This window comes from Lathyrus oleraceus, chromosome 6 (genome assembly GCF_024323335.1).
Source record: "Lathyrus oleraceus cultivar Zhongwan6 chromosome 6, CAAS_Psat_ZW6_1.0, whole genome shotgun sequence".
NCBI lineage: Eukaryota > Viridiplantae > Streptophyta > Magnoliopsida > Fabales > Fabaceae > Lathyrus > Lathyrus oleraceus.
This window is the reverse complement of record NC_066584.1, coordinates 491905872-491926221: the sequence shown is the minus strand read 5'-3', so window position 1 is coordinate 491926221 and position 20350 is coordinate 491905872.

Below are 20350 nucleotides of genomic sequence, written 5' to 3'. Positions count from 1 at the left end.
AAGAAATTCCTAAAAATAGAAAGTTGACCTATAATTGGAATTTGCCAAAAATGGAAAGTCTTGATCCTCAAAATTACATCATGATACAAGCTTCAAATGAATTTTTGCCCAACATGAAAGTTGAAGATCTTGTTCTCCCATTTCCAAAAAGTCCAAGAACACTCAATTCCCATGTATGGTTGGCAAGTTATGATGAATTCATTCTCAAAAATTTTTGAACTTCAGAAGGCCATATCTCTCAAACCATTTGGCCAAATTGGGTAGGGTTTTTTGCAACAAGTCACATTTGACGCCCTCTTTCCAAATATGTCATCATCATTCACCAAAACTTCACCAATCAAAATGGCATTTTTGAACTAGCTTGAATTATTTCAAGTGAGGTGAAAAAGTGATTTTCCAAAATAACCAATTCCAATTACTTTTACTACTTGCAAATGACCAGAAATGATATTTTGGATTTGTTTTAAGCCCAAATTCGCAGCTGTACACACATGCCTTTGTCACTTAAGTGAAATTCATCAAAATTGCCAAAAACACTTCATTTTCAAGTTAACCTTAATTACCACTCACTAACCAAAACACTTAGCAATAAACACAGTATATATTTCATTTCTTCTGCAGAGAAAAACCCTAGCTAGCAGCCAACATTCTAAACCAAAAAAAAACTCTTGTTCTCTCAATTTCTCATTTTTCATTTTTGAGACTTTACTGAAAATTGGCAAAGGTCTCGAGCTAGGGTTTGAATACTTCATCACATACCATCATTTTGAGCTCATTTCAAGGCTGGTTTCCCAACTGTAAAGCATTGCAACCTCTGTTTCACCAAAGAACACATCCATGGCAGATTTGGTTTGAGGTCGTTCCAAGCTTTGCTGAGCTGAACTACAAGGAGCATCTGTTTTGATCATTGGAGGCCAAACAACCATTGTAGCTCAACTGTTCTTCAATCTTGGTAAGACTTCGAACCTCTCATTTTTCCAAAGCATGCTATGCTTTAGCTAGGTCTTGTTGTGCTGGTCATGTTGAAACTTAAATCATTGAAAATGGTTGGCTATTCTGAAAGTTATGTTGATTTAAAGATTGATGTTGAAATATGTTTTGCATGATTCATGTTGATTAGCTCGATTCATTGGAAATTGTGGTTGGATTTGTGTTGTTCATGCTTAGATGTGTCGATTGGTATGTTTAATTTCATTTTCTGGGCAAGTTGAATTTGCACGAGTTGGATGATGAAGATGAATGTTGTACTGTACACAAGAACCCTAGCCATTTCCAGATTTTCGCGTTTTGTTTAGCTTTGCATGGGAAAGGCACTATTCCATTGCCTGGGCCAATCAGAATGCAGCTTTCTTTTGTCCCATACGCTGCGTTTCACTAATGTTTCCCAATATTTACTAAAGTGCCATTTCCGTGCCACATCACCTCATTAAGTCATGTTATTTCAATTGTTATTGCAATATTTATTTCATTTTGTTACACAACTTACAAAAATCATAAGTCAACCATTGTTAATCCAAAATTCATGAGACTTTTTGCATTTTGTTCATCTCAATCTCTACTTACTTATCATGATTTTTCCTGATTTTTGGCATGATTGGTTTTTAAATGGTGCTAGGGTTTGTGACATGTGCTCATATTTTGTACACCTTGCCAAAACATTTGTGAAATGATGATACTTTATCCAATGCCTTTGAAAGTTTTTGTGCTTAAACTAGACACATTCATGGTGATTTTGGTATAGAGTTTGTGAATTTATCATTTCTGGTTTGTGAGTTATGATTTTTTGAATTAGGGTGTGACAATTTGTGTCACCCCATTGATGTGCAACTTCATGATTTTCTTTACCATGCTTCTTGACCTCAAATTGCTTTGAATTTTTGCATGAATTCACTTATGTATGTCTAGTTTACATGTGATTTTTCTTGGAATTATTTGTGGCATTTCCTATTTGTTTGGGATTTTCTCCCCTGTTTAGTCATATGTTGACTTTTGGTGACACATGTTCTCATATTGTTTGTGAAATTCTCATACTTAATTGGATGGACATGAAATTTTACATGTGATTAGTAGACATCTTAAGATTTGTCATGGTGTTAGTCCCATTCATTTCTCATATGTTATCACTGATTTATGATTTATTCAAGTTGGTGTATGTTTGGTTGACTTCTTTGAGCATGCTTAAACTTGCCTTGCCTTTCTGATTTTCATTGACCAACTTCCACTTTTCCAAATGAGCTGAAATTTGATATGCATGTCATGTTATGGATTTTGATTGATCATGAATTATTTGATGATTTTCTGAAATGTTTATGATTGGTTTTGAGTTGAGTCTTGCTGTTGACTTCTATGAGCTTCCATATGCCATGCTTTGACTTCTTTTGCTTATAAAATGATGATGATGATTGATATGAATGTGAACCCAATTGAGTTTGTTTCTTGATTGTTTGAATATGATTTTGATTGGATTTCATTTGCTGTTTTGACTTTCTTATCCCCTTTTGACCCTAGGCTGGTCCTAGTGGTCCTGTTACTCATGTTTGAGCTCATTTTTTCAGGTTAAGCAACAATTACCCAATGAGACCAATACAAATTGATTGAGTGTGCTTGTTTATCATTACTAATCTATTTGTTTTGTAGGTTGCTTGGCTCACATGCCTTGAACCTTGTGCATTGCACATTTATCTGCTTGTGTTGACTGTTAACCTTTGTTTCATTCTGATTTAACTTTGACTTATATACTAACTATGCTTGACTGATTTCAGGTACTTTAGTTGCTTTTAGTTCCTTGTGAACTTTGCTTTGCTTTGCTTAATAGCAATTTGCATTGAGGTATAATTTCTCATCTTCATGTAGTCTGGAATACCTGGCCTGTTACTTGGCCAGGCAACTGTCTGAAGTCCTCCTTAAGAGGCAATGTTTGTGACTGATTACATTTGTCCTTGTATAGAGTCAAAGACCTCCTAAGTGAAGAGGCAATTGGCAGAACCCAAGGGATATGCAACCTATCCCCTGCTATTCTGTGTGTCATCTGCTTTGCTCACACCACTGTGTTGATGCATTACAGATACAAACCCAAGATCTTGTACAATAGTACAGTTGAGTCAGTTTCAAATGTGTAGAAGGGTTCCCACTTTCTGAACCCACACATTCTTGTCTTAAGCTCTCCCAGGCCAGGGATAAGAGCTGTGAAGTCTTATCTTCACTCACCTTTCATCTGCTTCACCTTAGCCCCTCAATGGCAAGGTTAAGAGCTAACACTACCCAGTTCCAGTGGTTTGTTTGTTGAGGTTGATATGACCCCTCGACTAAAACCTAACCTTGTTTGAGCCCATTGCTTGCATATAGTGTGTGTTACTTGTGCTTGTGTGTTTGTTTGACTTGCTTCCTGTGCAAGTTAGGTTTAGTTTAGACTTGCTTCCTGTGTAAGTTAGGTTTAGTTTAGGCTTGCTTCCTGTGCAAGTTCGGTGTGGCTTGCTTCCTGTGCAAGTCATGTTTAGGATAGGCTTGCTTCCTGTGCAAGTTAGCTAGAAACCTTAACTTAGGGATGATTTGCATGATAACATCTAGGCTCGAGTCGTAGTCTCCCTAGTTGTGTCTCCCTTTGTTATCTGGTTAGGCTAGTCCTTTTTCCCTTCGTAGGGGAACTACGTCACCCTGATCCTCATACCAGATGAGGTACGTAGGCAGGAGATGAGCTGACCTCTCCGGGCGCCCTTTTTGTTTTGTTTGTGTGAGTTTGTTTCTCCTTTTCTGGTTGGAGTCCGACGTAAGTCCAGCGATTGGCAGTTGGTTTCCTGTGTGCGTCTGTTGGTTCGGATGCTGATGTAAGTCCAGCGATTGGCATTCAGGCTCCACGTTTGCCTTTGCCTGTGTTTGTTTGTGTGCGCGTCAGCCGAGCTACGAATGCTCTGATTCTTCTTCGTCCAAGAAGATACGTATGCATAGGATGCGACATCCTAGCGAGCATGTGTTTTCCCCAGTCCGAACTACTTTGACTCTGATGTCTATGCCTGATAGACTAAGTAGGCCCAGGATGCGGTATCCTGCCGAGTCAGTCTTGTCTGTTTTCTGTGTCTCTTTCAGCCAGTGTGTGTGTGTGAGCAGCATTTTAGCAACCATTTTCCTTCCTATTGTGCCTGGATCCCGTCGAGTACGACGGATGCGTAGGGGTGCTAATACCTTCCCTTCGCATAACCGACTCCCGATCCCATTCTCTTTGGTCGCGAGACCATGCTTTTTCCAGGTTTACTCTGAGCGTTTCCTTTCCCTCTTTTGGGATAAATAACGCACGGTGGCGGCTCTGTGTTGTTTTTTGTTTCAACTCACCGGTTGTTTTTCGCGTGATGCGACAAGTGTCCACCATAACATTGGACATAGCGTCATCTTTGCAACCTATAGATATGTGTAAAGCCAAGTTGTGGTCTCTTCCCTCCTCGGGGAGATCAGCGTCACAAAAACTCAAGTTGTTACAAGCGGTAATGTTTGCAACAATGCTATCGAATTGTTCTATCGTGACATCGTGATCCACGTACGCCACATCCAAAACCTTCTGCAGAGCCTCTCGTTGTGGTTCTGAATTCAAAAGCAATGACAACATAGATATTTTGGATGGTGTTTGTAGGAGCTGGTCTACAACGTTGTACTCGCTCCTTTTGATAAGCTTCAGCATCTCATCACAGTCTTCTTTCGCATTGCCACTCGGGCCAGCAGAAGTAGGAGTTTTTAACAATGAGGAGGGCTTAACAACAAGTATCGGATTCGGAGTGTTTATGGCATTCCCAATCGGGCGCTCAACAAAATCAGCATCAACACTTCCTCGAACATCAGGTTGAGGCTTTGACGGTGCTGAAAACACACGACCGTTGCGGGTCAAACCACTGCCACAGCGTTGTAGCGATAGGGAACCGCTTTCTCAGAGGAGTATGGTACAGGTCCGACTGGTTTGATGACGAGTGCAGGAGGATCCTTCTGCTTGCTACCATCATACTTGATGACAACAGGCCCGGGTATCCGGAACACCGGGGAAATTACATTGACTTCAAGTTCATCTTTATCAACATTTCTATTTTGAAGGATCTCAATGACTCCTTCGTCCAACATCTCTTGCACATCTTTGCGCACCTGGCGACATCCTCTCTGATTGACGGAACAGACTCTACATCTGTCGTGATCATTCTCATAATGGCTATAGTCACACAGCAATCTATGCATCTCAACCAGCGATTGTCGGATATGACTGATATATTTCACCTTGTACTTGCCAGGGCTGCCCTGGACCATATTGATAGACTTCCCATGCTCGGGCAGTGGGTTCTTCTTTACGTTTGGACCGACATCCTCGAAAAATAAAATCCCACTTCTCACAAGGTCTTGCACCTTGGTCTTCAGGGGATAACAGTTCTCTACGTCGTGTCCGGGAGCACCGGAATGATACACGCAATGAAGTTCAGGCTTGTACCACCACTGGGGGTTAGCAGGTACAACGGGAGGGTCTCGCGGAGTGATCAACTTTCTATCGATCAGCGACGGGTATAGTTCAGCATAAGTCATCGGAATTGGATCAAAGGTGACCCTCTTCCTCTCATAGCTGGTGCCGGCACTGCTGTTATTATTTCGAGGCTGATATGCCTGTTGTTGTGGATGCTGTTGTTGTGGATGATATTGCTGAGTTTGCGGTTGCTGATAATTTTGAGCTTCCCTAAAAACGGGTGTTATATGAGCCACCTGATGCTGATTGCTGACTGGGCGAGCAACCTTCCTCTTCACAGAGGGTCTTCTTTTGGCATAGGAAGAAACGACATGTGCCTCTCCCTCCTTCTTCTTCACAAAGCTCCCATATCTCTTTGCCGAAGAGCCTTCGTCTCGGGTTAAGCGTCCTTCACGGACCCCTTCTTCCAATCTCATCCCCATATTCACCATCTCGGTGAAGTCTGAGGGAGCACTGACTATCAGCCTCTCGTAATAAAACGAGCTCAAGGTCTTCAAGAAGATCTTGGTCATCTCTTTTTCCTCTAGGGGAGGCACTATCTGAGCTACTTATTCACGCCATCTCTGAGCGTAGTCTTTGAAGGTCTCTTTCTCTTTCTAGGACATCACCCTCAACTGGTCCCTATCAGGAGCCATATCCACATTGTATTTATATTGCTTTATGAAGGCCTCGCCAAGATCGTTGAAAGATCGGATGTTCGAACTCTCCAAACCCATGTACCACCGGAGAGCAGCACCGAACAGACTGTCCTGGAAATAATGGATGAGCAGTTGGTCGTAGTCTGTCTGCGTTGACATCTTGCGGGCATACATCACAAGATGGCTGAGGGGGTATGTGTTTCCCTTATACTTCTCAAAGTCAGGCACTTTGAATTTAATAGGGATCTTCACGTTGGGCACAAGGCACAACTCAGCAGCACTTTTACCAAAGAGGTCTTTCCCCCTCAAAGTTTTTAGTTCCTTACAAAGCTCAAGGAATTGGTCCTTCATATCATCCATCTTTTCATAAACATCTAGGCCCTCAGATGGCTCAGAGTGGTAGATGGTATCTTCGACCCTGGGTAACGTGTGCACAACGGGTGGTGGCATTGAAAGGACCGGGCTAGATGCCGGCAGAGAAGCAAGAGTAGGGGCGAAACCCTCTGGTATAAAGTTGGGGGGCATTCCCCAAGGGAACCCAACTGGCATAGATGGCGCGAAATGAGTCGTTGCAGCAGGCACAGTAGAAGTCACAATCTCAAAAATGACCGTCCTCTGGGGAGGAGTTGATGGTGTTGGAGAAGATTGGCTCTGAGCGGCCAAGAATGACTCCATCAAGGTAGTCAACCTGGCTACTTCTTCCTTCAGTTCGCAGTTCTCTTGTTCTAGGTGATCCATCAGTCTTGAAATGTTGGCTCTGGTGTAGTAACGGTGAGTCAGCTTGTCTTCAAAATAAATGAAGAACACAGAGTTAGACCATAGGACAAGAAGCTGGGAACAAAACCTGCTTATGCACATGATGCATGCAATGCTTGTGCATATGATTTGTTTTTTATTTCAGAGGAATTTTAGAGTTCTATTTGCAAATATTTGAAAGTATTATCATATATGAATGTATCTTGTCACTAATATCTGAAAAGTTGTTTTATATCAAAGAAGTACAACATTGGTAACCATATACAAGAGAAAAGGGAAATAATCATCCTATGGATTCCTCATAGGCTGCCTCCATATATGCCTTCTCCTTGACGAGTCGATCGTACTTCCTCTTCCAGAACTTGGAAGACTGAGGAAGTAGAGAAGTCCATGCGTCATTAGGATCATCAATAACCTGATGCTCGAGGAACTCAATCAAAGCATCCTTTTCCTTGATCTGCTAAAGCAACTCTTCTCGTTCGCGGATCCAGGCACGTGAACGGTCTTCGTCTCTCAACTCCTCTATTCCTTGGTCAGGGAGGGTTGAAGGCCCAACCATAACCAAAGGTGTAGGTCTCGGATACTCGTAAGGTATGAGATACTCAAACGCTCTCTTCCTAACCCAAGCAGTGTAAGGCTCCAAAGCGACACAGTTCTTAGGACCCAACTCATTCCTTCATTTCCTATGAATCTTGCGCCAAGCGCGGACCATCCTAGCTTTCAAGCCTTAGGGATCTTTACCCTTCTGAAAGAATATACCCTCTAACAGAATGTTATTAGGTTTATCCTTTAGGGGGAACCCAAGTTGACGCCGTGCCAAGACAGGGTTGTAGCTAATCCCACCACATGTACCAAGAAGAGGTACATTGGAGAATTCACCACAAGAGTCAATAATCTACACACCATCATACACACGGTTGTACCAAGAGATATCATCATTAGTGAGAGACATTAGTCTCGTGGACCACCGCAGACATCCCTTGTTCTCTTTGAAGGCGATCGTCTGTGGTAAGTGAGAAATAAACCACTTATACAATAGAGGCAAACAACACACAATGGCACCACCACCCTTTGCATTCCTAATAGCGTTCACATCCACAAACTTGTCGATGTTGGGGAACAATACTAACCCATAGATGAGAAGTACAAATATGGCCTCAAAGGCGTCCTCACTCATGGCCTTCCCATACACGGTAGCTTGAGCAATGAGGAACTCAGAAGGGAGACCTTGAATTCCCCTTTGTTAGTCATATGAGCACCAACTAGAGATTCATCTATATGCAACATGTCAGCTATCTCTTGAGAAGTAGGAATACTCTCCAAACCACTAAACGGCAACTGGTCTAGAATTGGTATACCCATAAGATAGGCATATTCCTCGAGCGTGGGCAAAAGCTGAAAATCCGGAAATGTGAAGCAATGGTACAAAGGATCATAGAACAACACCAATACACTCATCAATCCTTCATCCACCTGAGTAGTCAGAAGAAGAAGAAGCTTGCCAAAACGAGCCTTGAGACCCAAGGGATCTAGTACATAGGATGTCAGATTCCTTAACTCTTTCAAGTCTGGTTGTCTGAAGCTGTACTTCTTTGTATTCCTTCTTTGTCTTTCCATGTCTGAAAATTTGCAAATAGATCTCTTAAATTCCTTGAAAAGTTTCCTTATTATTGATGATATGGATGCAAATGGGTGCATGAATGCATAAATGCAACAATCACACTCAAGGATCAAGCAAAGCACACCAAACAAAGGTCATGGAATGGATCATGTTATCCTTAATATCAATCATCCATTTTTGTGGATTATGATTTACACCTTATCAACACCCAAGTTCGATTGATATTAAGGACACATGAACGGATCAACCACGAATCAAGGGTTTGTTGCGAGTCACGAGCATGGAGTCTCGGTTAAGAACCACCCAAAGGGAGTGTACTAGGGTTTAAACCTGCCAAACATGTCTTACAAGAGGTTCCCATAGTCATCATCCCATCTTTCGGATATTATCGGAGAAACGACTACTCGTATTCCAAAAATATTCTCAAGAGAGACTCTTATGAGTGTAGTATCGCGTAACAATCGTATCAAATCTTACACTTGAACGACCTTCGCACTACATCCTAAGAATAGGCCAAGATGGGTTTGGTAAACTAAGGTCCTTGGCTTCTAAGGTCTATATTGGAAAGAGTAATGTCTAACCACAACTACTTGTGTGACATTATTGATCCCAACATGACCTCCACCAAGTGAATGGGCTTGCAAGTCAACTTGCTAAGGAATAACTCCACACAAGTTAACAAGACTACCATTCTCCTATCCTAAGTGCACTCGAGTTCGGGCATAGAACTCATCTCACAAGGATCACCAAGCATACAAGGAATTAATATTCAAGCAATTCAATCATTACATACAATACAGTAATCCCAAATTGAACAAAAATATGTCACAAAACAATATACACAACAATACAACAAAAATGAAAAGTAGGCAAAACCCACTAGGCAAATGGTCCCCAACACAGTCGCCACTTTTCTGTAGCGGGGTAGTCGTTACCATTAGAGATATTGACTAAATCCAAGGTAAATCATACAAGTCGAGTCGCCATCGCACTTCTATTTATCCAAAGGAATGGATAGAAAGCGAACAAAAACCTAAAAGTTTTATCGAATCAAAACTAGTAAAAGAGAGTCAGAGATCTGGGTAAGGGGGTTCGTTATGCAATGGGAAGGTGTTAGGCACCCAAAACATCCTAGGTACTCTTAGGGAGCCCTTTTCATACTTGTTGTAAGGTTGTTGTTTTCTTTTTTGTGAAAAATTTGTTTGTGCAAACGTGATTGAAGAGATGAGAAGAGAATATACAGGTAGGGGTGTTCAAAACCAAACCAACCCAATAGAAAACCGCAAACCAAACCAAACCAAACCAAAATCGCAAAAAACCGCATTTGGTTCGGATGCGTTTGGGTCATTCTCTAACAAAACCGCACGGTTTGGTTTGGTTTGCGGTTTGTATTTTTCAAACCGAACTAAACCAAACCAAACCGCATTATGTTACAACTCAAAATTCAATTATCCCACATCCAATCCAAAACTCAAACTTAGTATGCCTTAACCTTACAATTAAAAACGATTTTCTCTTACTCACACTTAGGGTTTCAATTTCAACCTTCTTAAATCTCTCATAGTAGTATCACACATTCTTCTCATCTTATTTACCGTGTACGTTCCGCCTTTTCTACTATAATATTTTCTCTCTTATGTTCTTTCTTTTTTATCTTTTATGTTACTATTTTCTCTTCCAATTACATTTTTATCGCACATTTTTTCTCAATCCCGCATCTCTTATGTTCTTTTTTTCATCTTCTCTAATCTCTCCTCTCATATGTTTTTTATGTTTTATTATAATGTCTTTGATATTATTTTATTTTACTATTATATATATGTTTTTTATTCCATTTTTGTCTAATCTAATTTTGTGTATATTGAATGCATAGTTTTTGTCTACATATGATAAGTTTTGATGTTATTTAGTAATGTATGAATGACTAAATACAAAGTTATGTTGTTCTCTATAGGTGTATGTATGGCTCAATAAAAATATTGTAAAAAACCGAATCAACCGAACCAATCCAAACCGCATTGGTTTGGTTTGGTTTTATTTCTAAAAGCCAACCGAACCAAACCGAACCGCATGCTTTTTTCTCTTGCGGTTCAAATGATTTTTATCGTCAAAACCGCCCAAACCGCACCGCGAACACCCCTATATACAGGTTTATTTACATTTGTGTTTGGATGGATAAACCCATTGCCTACGTACCATCTTAAAAAGGTAGGATCAAAACCTCGTAGTTCGGGGTAAAAATCTCAAAATGAATTGGTGAATTGATTGGTCCAAAAGCCTTAAGGTCTTTTGTTATCCAAGGGAGAAAACTCAACCTAAAACCACAAATCCACCATGTGAGGATAGCTTCCACAGGCTAGTGAGGGGTTAACCCTATAATAAGCATGGAAGACTCATTGTCCATCATTAAGGATATAGGTGAGTATTACATCTACCTCAAGGATAACTCAAACCTAATAGCTAAAGGTTATGAAATTTTTTGATTAAGGAAGTCGCCATTGAAACCACAAAAGACATTTGAATGGGTTGTTTTTACCAATGAAAAGTATGTACAAAATATGGTCAAAGTTGACTTAGAGATTCAATTCAAAATGAGTATTAAGAAAAGAAAGTTTGAAAATCAAAAGCATAAGTCTTAGGTTTCTAATGTTTGAAAACAAGTGTTAAATGTTTGCACAAAGGTTTTGGCTTGGGTTAGAGTGGAGGGAAGAAGAAGAATGGCTAAGATCCTAAGCAATGCAAAAGGTGAGAGATAAGAAACAAAACCACAAAAAAGGAGTTCCTCTCTTGAGATCATATGGATGATCCAAGTAGCTCCCATCCTTTGGAATAGGCAATCATATAAGCATAAACTCAAGCAATCAACAATCAAATGAACTCTTGGAAGGTTCCTCAATGTATCTTGAATCTCTCTCTCTTAGGAGCTCATGGTAATGGTTCCTCAATTTGGATCAAGTTGGAATCCCTAGCACCAAGAAACACACACATCAAAAGGTTCTATTTACAAATCAAAGAATGGACAAGAGGGAGTTTAGAATATGGTCCTTTCAATGTTCATCTTCAAGCTTTAAGCATTCTAAAGGCATGGGGCCTAGTTGCTCTTTGAAATTTAAGCATTCTAAAGGCATGAGGCCTAGTTGCTCTTCAAACTCCATTAGCTTGGGTAAAGTCCTAAGTTCTAAGTCCATTTTGTCCAATTCTTTGCATTTGGTTCACAACAAACAGACAAACACAAGCACCAAAAGATATATTCACAATTATGTGCTCAAGTGAGAAAAAGGCAAATGTCATTAACATAAATATGTGCTCAAGTCAGCAAAAGAAAAAGCAAATGGATAATATGTACAAGAATAATAAATTGCATAAAAGTAAAGTGCAAAAAGTAAGTGTTAATGGTTAATGATTAATGTTAGTAGTTAGTGTGCCATAAGGCAAATTTAGCGCTATGTTAAGCAATCGTAATTGGACTTATGTAGAAGTCACAACTATCTGAGGCCGGTCAATAATAATGTAGGCAACAACACAAGTTAGAAGTCTTGATTAGTGAACCAAGTTCCATCAACTTGCCATGCCAAAAAGAAGAAGAGAATTGATCTTGTATTGGTTTAATTCTTTTGCATGATTTAGGAAACAACCTATCCTTAATGCAAAGCCATTCACTTGATCAATTGATCAAGATGAATTAGATTTGAATCAAGAAAGATTAAGTCTCCCTAATCAATGCTAACTTATCAACCTTTAACTCATTGATCAAAAAGAAAGAAGAAGAAGAAGGAGATGAATAATGAAAAAGGAAATGGAAAGAATAAAGTGCAAAAGGTGAAATCAAATGTACCAATCCATGTGTGTTGACCAAATGACATTGAAAGTCAAAGTCAAACAATGAGGATCCAGAAATGAGATGAAGATTGGAGGTCAAATAATAATCAAAATATTTTTGGCATTTTTTATATTAAAATAAACTTGAATTAAAAGTAAAAGAAAGGTCAAACTTCAAAATCACTTCAAATCAACCTTGAAAGGTCCAAGTGATTTATCCTCAGTTCAACAAGGTCAAACAAAGTTTGATAAAAAATTTCAGCATTTTTAAAAGTCAGAAACTATTTTTAATCAATTAAAAATGAATAAAAATAACCTAATTGAACTAAAATCTCAAATAAATCTCAAATCAATTAAAAAATTAATGAGAATATTTTTCATAGATCCATCATCATTCAAATAGGTTAGGAAAATATTTTTGTATTTTTTGAATATCAAAAACTATTTAAAATGAATTAAAAATAACCAGAAAAGAGAAAATTCACAAAAAATATCAAATGACAAAATAAAAAATATTTAAAATCAAAATTAGAAACTATAAATTATTTGGAGAAGAATGCAATTGGTCCCATATTTTTTGGATAAAAAATAAAGAAGATATGAATTTTTGAAAATAATGGAAATAAAAGAAATTAAAACAGAAATTATAAAAAACAAAAAAACAAGGAGCGTCTGATCAAGCCTCATTAATTGATGTGGCTGATCAAACGCTCCAGAAGCGCGCGCTCATGGTAGGCTTCAGGTCAATGCGTCACACAAACATTAAAACAAAGTCATTACATTGGACAATGGAGATTAAATCTGGAAATTAGATCCAAGGGCTCAAGATGCATCTGGCAAATGGACGGTGACCGGAGCCACGGTCTTCTCCGGTGAGCATGAAGATTCCGGCCAAAATTGCAGGTTTCAAAAGCTTAACCAAAATACACGATCCATACATCATTGGAAAGCTGGGGTGATGTACATCACCCCTGTACCATTGGTTTCTCCTCTAGATCCTCATAGAGAGAGAAATCAGAGAGAGAAAATCATGGTGTTCATACTGAACTTCATGGATTTCAACAATTGAGCACTCAAAACAATTGCCTCTATGAAGAGGACTTCAGCCAACACAATATCCAAGCAAATAGATCAATAAATAGTGAGTTTCGAAAAAAAAACCAGTTGGAGAGAACCTTTGAATTGTGGTGATCTGAGCTTGCTTCCTTGCTTCCTTTGGCCAAACAAAAGTACAATGGACTATAGGATGAAGGTCTAGGAACTTTAGATCTAGAAATTCAACCAGATTTAGTTGAATTTCAGATCTGAGAAATTTGAGTGAAAATGAAATAGTTCCTTTGGTGAGAGGTTCGGTTTTCAGTTCAGCAGCATTTCAGGTTGATTCATGGATTGAAATTGAAGGGAATGATGCTTCTATTTATAGCCAAGCATGGTGCAAGCAATGAGAAATCCGTGTGTGCATGGCAAGTGGATACTCTTTGCATGGGCTTGCATGATCATGCACAAGGCCCAAATTCAATGCCAATTGCAATCTGCAGTATAATTGAGCTGAAATGGACGTGTAATTGGCAATGCACAAGCTTGTGTAATGAGTTTCAAGATGTTATGCACAATTATGCCTAAAACTTCTCCTCTTCGAAAATGCCATTTGTCAAATCCAAACATGAGCATGTGAGTAATGGTTGGAAAGGTATTGATGTAAGGAACAAATGTTATGTTGGGAAAAAATCCATTTGAAGTGTGGAAATTAGTTAATTTTGAGTTTAAAGTGCAAGGTGCAAAATATGCAAAGGCAGGGTTTCCAAATTTGGCCAATGTTCAAGCCCCTTTGTTTCGATGATGCAAGCCCCAAATGAAAAAACCTCCAACATCAAAGTTGTAGATCTTTTAAAGTCAATCAAAATGGACTTGCATTTTACATCATTAGGATTTTTTATGAAAGAGTTATGGGCACTTGAAGTTGGACTTTTTTGCCTTTCAATGCATTTGGTCCAAAGTGACCTATAATGTCTGGCATTATCACATGTATTTCCTTTGAGATTTTGAAATTTTGTTCAACATAACATTTGAAGTAGACATCTTAATCTTTCCAATTCATTTGATCCCACCTCAAAATCATAAAAAATGAATGAGTTATGTTCTTAGGAAGTTGACCTAAAATTAGGGTTTTAGTCAAAATGACCTATAATGTCTTGGAATGGATGATGACCTTCCAAGCTTCATATCAATTTTTGATGAACATTAAATTTGTTCATATTGTCCTTAAGAACATTTTTTATTTTGGGATCATCTCCATTTGACCAACACATAAAAAGTTAGGTCTCAGTACATTTCAAAATAATCAGATGAATTGACTGATCAACTTCTCAAGTCCATGACTCATATCTTGATGAATTGATGATTGAGGACACTTAAATAAGTTCAAATATGCATGAAATGATGAATTAAAGAACTTCCCTTGATTGTATCTGATCATGGGCTGAGGTTGCTTCAAGAGCAAGGCATTGTGGATGATCTGATGAACTGGGGTTTCCTTGGGGAACAAACCCCAAACCCTTTGACTTGATTTGATCAAAATGATGAATTGAGATGCTAGGGAGGCATATTTTATGGATGAGAGCTTTGGGAACCATTGCCATGTTTTCTATCATCTTCACTTGGCCATATCTCTACACAAAGGATCTCCTTGAAGCTCTTGGCTTTGTGATTGCTCAAGCTACAAACAAGAAATGTTAGTGACATATTTTTGTGCTTTTGGTTAGTAAACAAAGTAGGAAAAGCAATAATATACAATTCAAGCATGCTTTATGATCTAAAACCACTCACAAGAGGTCCCACCCAAAGGTAAAGGGAACCAAGATGCTTATGATCCTTGAGGCAATGCAAATGCAATGTTATGATGCCATGAGGGATCTTAGGGGAAAAATTAGGGTCTTACAGTCAGTTATATCAGAAAAGGATTAAGAAAGCCTTTGATAAGAAGGTCAAGCCTTGTGTGTTTCGAGAAGGCGACCTTGTGCTCAAGAAAGTCTTGTCTTTCGCGCCCGATTCTAGGTACAAGTGGACTCCAAACTATAAAGGTCCATACATTGTTAAAAGAGCCTTTTCTGGCGGTGCTTTGTTGCTTTCAAATATGGATGGGGAGGATTTGACTCATCCTGTGAATTCAGATGCAGTCAAGAAATAGTTCGCCTAAAAATAAAAACAGAATAGCTCGCTAAGTTGAAAACCCGAAAGGGAGACTTAGGCAAAAATGAGCGTCTCGGTGGATTGAAAACCCGAAAGGGAGGTCCAGTCAAAAGTTAGAGACATGAAAAAAATGAATATACATATCCTGCTAGATTGAGTACTTCACCCTGGGGCAATCTAGGCAAACATTAGGGATTCAGCAAGTAACTACATCCTGACAAGACCTTCTTCTACAACCGTCATCTATCAAAGACTCTCTTTCAGTCATTATCAACTGAAGCGTCAAATATAGTGAATTCAGAGTTGGTGGAGAAACGGTCATTATGTTCAATGTAGCCCTTTTTCCATGTACATCAAAAATTTCAAATTTGTAAAGATCCATGGAGTCTCGCCATTTGCGAACTACCATTCCATTAAATAAATTTGAAGCCTTTATCCAATTCTTGGCACTCTTACTTTTTTTTGTTTAACAAATCTTTGCATGTTCTTAATTGGTAAATATCATTGTGTTAAACAAATAAAGTTTTATAAACTGTTTTAAACAAAATGAACCTTCATAATGACTAAAAGGATAAACAAAATGTCCTCAGTGCTTTCCCAAGGAAAGTACTATTTCCAAAGGGTAAGACATTTGTTCATATTCCGACATGTTTATATCCTCTTCATCAGCTTTCATGTTGTCTCCTCAGCGGGGAGTTGTCTAGAGCAGTTGGTGGAGGGTCTGTTTCTCTTTTCATCCCCAGCATGTCACGGATTGACGGAGGATCCATTTCCGTTTCCCTCAACCAAGGCATGATTCCTTTGAGGGTTGCTTATAGTTTATCCCTGACAGGTTTCCTGACCCAAGTTTCATAAATCCCTTCCGTGGTTGAAGATTTCTTCTATGTTTTGAGAGATGGTGAAGAAGATGTGTTGCTTCCCCCTGCGGAGCAAATTGTTCCTTCTCCCCTTAGCAGAGATGTCTCTCCAACAGTTAGAAGGAAATGTTTTGATTGATGAGTATCTGTTTGGGCATTTGCTCCCCATGGAATTTTACATCTTTCCTTGATAAGTTCCCCAGTAGAGTTTCTTCTACGATGGATCTTATCGATTTTGAGCCACTTGCTCCCGAGAATGGACGAGAAGTCCCTGACAGTTGGCAGTTGTGACTTTGCCTATCCCCACCAGAACTGATTTCTCCTGTAGGCTTTTCCTTTCTTGCTGAGATGTTGTGTCGGATGCCCGATCGTGGTTCTTGGACCCGTTTGTGTTACGTCTGTTTTGTCAGCATTAATCATGAAATTCTAGTTAACAGACTTCCGATGTCACAAGGGTTGTTATGACATCCAATTCTGCGCAGACAAGAATTATGCAGAACTTAAAATGTAAGTGCAGTAAATAACACAAGTAATTGTTTACCCAGTTCGGTCCAACATGACCTACGTCTGGGGGCTACCAAGCCAGGGAGGAAATCCACTATTAGTGGTATTAATTCAGACCTTAAACCAACTGTTTAACCCTATCACTTAATACCTACCCAATGCAATTTCAATCTTACACTAAGATCAGAGTTCCTACTCACTCCCCCTCAATCACCTTAGTGATTACTACCTTTAATCAATATTAAAGACAATTATGAAGTCACACTTCAAACAACTCTTGATTGTGCTTAACAGCTTTAATCAAGATACACAGCACTCACGCTTAAAAGCTTAGAGTGACACAACACTTACAACTCAATGTACACCCTATACCAATGCAATCATCTACGTGATAATAGCTTGGCTTACAAGATACGTCTAATACAAGACACACAAAAATATAGCAGTGAAGTATGATGGACACACTAAATCTTCACGCCTAAAATACCCAGTTTTGAATGAAGGATTGCCATCCTTTTATATTGCAGCACTTGGGCCTTGTACTTGTATTTTCCTGAAATTAAGGTCACGCGAGTTCCCCTAAATTCCACATCTAGGTGACTAACAAATAGGCTATTTGTTAGGTTCATTAATTGTAGCTTGGTTGTTGGTTTCCTGGATTTTCTCTCAGCTGTTGAATCCCTGAAGAATAGCCTGAGAAAAATGCTGAAACAGAAAAACTAAACAACCTACAATATAGCATACGCTGTCAGGAATGAATGTCACAACATTCAGTTTGACATCCAAATCAAGGACCATATGCTAAGTCTGTTTTTCCTGAAAACAGACAGTACAAATTTGCTGAACTGTACAGGACCAATCTGTCCATACCTCAGTATCAGCGTACATTAATAAATGTCAAGACATCCAATTTGACATTTACACATTTAGCCTTATGTCAGGTCTGTTATCCTCCTGAAGAACAGACTAAGATACATACTAAAGTGTAGCAGAAAACCACTTTGCCTATTGTTCAGTATATGTTGTCAATGATGAATGTCATAACATCCAGTTTGACATTCAGGCAATAGGCCTTATGCCAGGTCTGGTATTTCCTTGATAACTAGACTGAAAATAAATACTGAGTTCTAACAGAACACCAACTGTTCTATTCCTCAGTATCTGCTGACAGGGATGAATGTCATAACATCCAGTTTGACAATTAATAAATCCTGTATTAGCTAATCCTGCATTATACTACTCAAGTATGTCATGACATCAGCCAAGACATCAGAGTACAGCTAGATATTCTAACATACAATGCAGTCAAACAAACACCTCCACAGCATGTCATGACATCAGTCAAGACATTAGAATCCAGCTAGTGTTTTACCATACAATGCAGCCAATTAAACACCTACAAACTGCCCCTTTGGCAAATTTTTGGCTAAAACAGTTTGGTCTCACAACAGAGTCCATAGCAGTGGAAAACACACATCCAGCAGGAAATTAACCTAGCTAATACACTCAGAGTAGCAGCACACTCACACATATGGAAGTTAAATAAAACTTCACATTGCAGCACACATACAGAAGTTAAATAAAAACTTCTAACTGCAGCATACATACACATACTCACTCTCATCGAAGTGGAACATCAGCTGCAGAGTAGAGGATCTTGAATCTGTCTTAAATATCTGTTTTAAAAAAACAATTTGTTGTCCTGGGGGCATCACAGGTGTTACTCCCCCTTTTTGTCAAAAATGTTGCCAAAGCAACACTTTAAATTACAGACCAACATAACATAAATAGAATTACACATAAATGACAAAATTACAGACTTGATTTATTCATCAGCCTCATCATTAGTGCCATCATCAGAACTGGCCTCCTCCTCACCCTCTGAGCTTTGCCTTGCAACTCCATCTGTATCCTCAGCAGACATCTCCAATTGAAAAATCAACTTTTCCAAGGCGAGCTTCCTAACCTCCAGCTCTTTGCAAGTCTCTATGAGCACAGCAATGACAACAGCTTTATCTGGTTGGTTGCCAACATTGGATGTTTCTCCAGATGTCATGACAATGTCAGGGACATGCTTACCCAGGAACAGTTTGTAGTTGAAGGCCAATGGACTCTCTCTTCTTTTCACAAAGTCATTGTCTGTCAAGATGTTTGTGAATTGATTCAGCACAATGCCACATATGAGAGAAGGAAAGGCTATAGGTCCCTTCACACTGTAACTCCCAACATGTTTCATGGTCTGATCAAAGATGTAGGTACCATAGTCAAACTTTGCCATGGTTCCAACAGCATAGATGAACTTTCCGAGCATCACAGACACAGTTGACTTGTGATTTGTGGGCACCCAGTTGGCAGCTCCAACTTTGTGTAGCATGGCATACTTCACACTGAGTTGGTTGGCCACCAGCTTCCCTTTAAGAGGCCACTTCCGGACTTGATTTGCAGTGATGACTTGACAGATTCTGTTGTCAGTCACTTCAAGCTCTGGTTGCGCTACATCAACTCTTCCCAAATACAGATTGATTACTGAGGGAGATAAGGTCACACATTTTCCACGCACATAGACCTTTCTGAATTCTCTAGACTTCCCATCTGCACATTCCTCAGACACATTGACAATGAACTCCTTCACCAAGGTCTCATATCACTTGGGGAGTTGAGTCACAGTTCTCATTAGCCCTGCCTCTTTAATAAGGTCCACAATCTCCTTACACTCCAAGGCATTCTGAGCCAGTTCCCTCTCCAAGACCAGCCTCTTGTGATAGATATACTTCCACATGTTCACACTAGAGGCAAAATGAAATGACACATTGTCAATAGGTACCTCTGGGACACTAGCAGCTAGCTTGCTAGTGGTTGGCTTCTTCTTAGATAGGGATGTTGTGACATCACAGGGGACATCTGAATCAGACTCCACCACAACAACCTTGGTCTTCATTTTCTTGGGCATCTCTTTGCTCCAAGCTTTTGCAGGTCCATGTCCTTTCCTTTTGAGGGGACTCTCTGTCACCTTTTGCTTGGGAGAGGTTGTCACATCAACCTCCCTAGTTGGGGACCTCTGCACCACAGTCTTTCTCTCCCTCCTAGTCCTAACCCTTTTTGCTATGCTAGGGACAATTGAGGTCAACAGTTCATTATCAGAGAACTCTTCCAGATTCACTGTGTTAGCATTAGGGTTGTCACTGACATCTTGAGTGACACGGACCTTCTCACCTCCACATTGTCTAAGGGTTTTTCAATCCTTGAACCCTCATGAGCATCAGGTTGCTCAGCATTGTCAGAAACATTCTTTCTTAAGACGACTGTGTTTTCTTAACATGCAACTCTATCAGGTATGATAGTGTTCAAGGGAACGGAAACCCCAGGAACATTCTGATCACCAGATAGTATCTTCGTGACAATAGTTGCAATGGCATTATGCACATACCTCGAGCCTTCCCTGGTTGGTTCTTCAAGAGCGATTGCTGAGGAGAATCCC